Below are 3,081 nucleotides of genomic sequence, written 5' to 3'. Positions count from 1 at the left end.
TTTGTAAAAGAAATTAAAGCATGACACTTCACTAAGTTTGCGTGGACTAGCTGTTTGTGCATCCCGTGATGTTTGCTAAAATGTGCAGGACGAAGTTGAGCGAAGATGTGATTGTTGCAGAATGACCATGCAGTACGCTTAGCGTGTGGCACGAAGCAGGTGTTTAAGGTCACAAGCGTATCTGTAAACTAGTCTGTAGGTCGCTACAGTAGATGGGTGTTTGTTTTACCCTGTGGGCTTACTTCATCAGAACATTTTCATTAAATGCAACAGCCAAGGTTATCGGGTAATTTTGGAGAGTTTCGTACGGTAGCTACAGTATTTGTCTGCAATTCAGACAAGTATGAAAAGAAGTTTTTATTTACAGTCCAGAACTTAATTCTGCCCTCAGTAGTAGTAGTCCGACTAAGCGCCCGACTCAGAGATCAAGTGGCGCTAGTTCAGCTCTCGGGGTGTGCCCTGGAGCAACGCATTTCATGGACTGCTCTCCATTCAGCGGCACCTAGTAGATGTCACGCAATGGTTCACAGAAAACACTTCGAATAACTATAGAAACTTTACTGTCCGCCTCGATAAATTGGGCCATGCGTTAAGCGTGCTGCATCATTTAATGATTTTGCTGTTACAATATTGCACAACAAAATAAATCAATCAAAAACCAGCTGTGCTCATTGTTGGCAATTGACATGACCTGTATTTTGAAGATATGCTTAGGCCTACCGGTAGGGAATTTTTTTTTCTTTTTTAAACAAAGCCATATAAACAAAATATAAAATTGTGAATCCAGGTTTTTGTGAAAAAAATGGAAGCTACCCGCGTAGCCTACCACCTGAAAAACTTTCGCGTAGCCTACCACAGGTTAGGAACCCCTGTCTCCAAGCATGCGAAACTGCCAGTACGGTAATAACCAAATTAAGAAGCTTTGTCAGTCCGAGGATAAGATTCAATACCAAACCAGATGGCACAAACAAAAGCTCTGATAATAATTTGTTTGCCGTCGGACACAGCACATAAAATTGAGCCAATTTATCCCTTTTCATCCAAATTTTAGGCCACTTGATGGCAGCAAGGCTTCAAGGTGATCACTAAAAAAAGTTTTGACCTTACTCCAAAGGTGTATGAAGTCAGATTTTTTTACTAGTGCTCCAAGTATTTTGAATTCAAACCATAGCCTAAACCACATCAATCCAAACTTTTTTTTATTTCTACCATAACTTATGGGTTGGCGCAACGGATAAGGCGTTGGCTTTCCAAATATGCAAACCTGGTTCGACTCCCGGCTTCAGCTGGTTGTTGTAAACACCGCTCACCTCTACCCAGGGTGTAATAAATTGAGTGGGCGTAGTTGCTGAAGCAAAGGCGGCCGAGAGAAAGAAACTGGCCACCCTACTCTCGTTAGTGCCGAAGGCTTAGTAGTAGTACAGTGAGAACCTTATCTTCTCATACCCGACACTTGAATCAAGTATGGGACCCCCCTTTACCTTGACTTATACCTTTGCACCGTTCTTATCACTTGTCATAAAAATGTACAGTATATTATGAAATGCAAAAAAATGACTGCTTAGAAAATGAAACCGACAGAAGTAACCTACACAAAATAACAACTACGCCAAGTGCAGCGCAAGTATTTGTACGCTAAAAGTATTAACTGGTGAAAAGATCAGAATCCGATTCATGTTGACGAAAATTTCAGACCCGTCCCGGTATTCGACTGTCCCTATTTCCAGTGCATGCCTTGCTGGAACAGCAAATATTTCCAAATCGTTACCCGAACGTGAATTTTTGCCAAGTTTCCATGACCCGGCTTAACTTTCTTTATTTGGCAACACTGTTTCGTAAGTAGAGATTATGATTTTATTTTATAATGGAAGTATTGGTGATGAATATTAATGGCATTTGCAGCTTTTTTCCATTTTGTTTTGCATATCAAGCTGTTTTAATAAAAAATTCTAAATCCGGCTTCTATTTCACAAAAATTCAGACACAGCAGCCACCTGTACTGCTTTACAATTAAAGCATCAGAAATCCTTCTTCCCTCTGATAATGGTTTGTGCTCAACTGCTCAATGAGCAGTTGGTGGGGGAGGTTTTTGAAAAATTTTCAAAAAAAAATTTCACATTCTTGGTACACATAAAAAAAGTTCATCGTTTCCCATAGCAGGCAAAAAAATTTTTTTTTAGTCATCACCCTACTGCTCATCTCTATCACTGTTGCCGGTAACTTTGATATTAGTGGGAATTCACAACGTCAACTGGAAAAAAGTAAAGCATAGGGCGTAACAAACTTTCATAAGTAAGACAGTTAGTGGGATAGGGGTGCAACCTAATTCGTACCATTAGTTCGTACCTTGAAAAAGTCAAGAGAAAAAATTAAAAAAAGCCAAAGTCGCTGATTGCAGTTTCCGCAAACATTTTAAAAGGGTTAGGGTATCGGTTAGGTAAGATCAAGAGAAGAAAATAGAACATCGCTGATTGCAGTTTCTGTTTTTCTGCAGTTTCCGCAAACATTTTAAAATTTCTGATCTAATGATCCTAAGAGTTTGCCGAAGTCGCTAATTGCAGTTTCCGCAAACATTTTAAAAGGGTTAGGGTGTTTCCGCAAACAAACAAACTGAAAAAATCGAGAGAAACAATAGAACAAAGTTGAAGTAGCTGATCGCAGTTTCCGTTTTTCGGCAGTTTCCGTAAACATTTTAAAATTTCCGGAAATGATCCTAAGAGTTTTTATTTGTTTGCGGAAAATTTGAGTTAAAGGGTTTTCCGAAGTCGCTGATCGCAGTTTCCGCAAACATTTTAAAAGGGTTAGTGTTGATCGAAGTTTCCGCAAACATTTTAAAAGGGTTAGAGGTTAGGGTTGATCGGAGTTTCCGCAAGTTTTAAAATTTCTGGTAATGATCCTAAGAGTTTTTGCTTGTTTGTGGAAAATTTTAAAATGTTTGCAGAAACTGCGATCAGCGACTTCGGCTTTTTTTTAATTTTCTCTCAATCTTTTCAAGGTACAAACTGATGGTACGAATTGTTCATGGTACGAATTAGGTTGCATCCGTGGGATAGCAGGTAGGCTAGCCTATTGTCTAGCCTA

This window comes from Aplidium turbinatum, chromosome 1 (genome assembly GCF_918807975.1).
Source record: "Aplidium turbinatum chromosome 1, kaAplTurb1.1, whole genome shotgun sequence".
NCBI lineage: Eukaryota > Metazoa > Chordata > Ascidiacea > Aplousobranchia > Polyclinidae > Aplidium > Aplidium turbinatum.
This window is presented reverse-complemented; position numbering follows the sequence as displayed.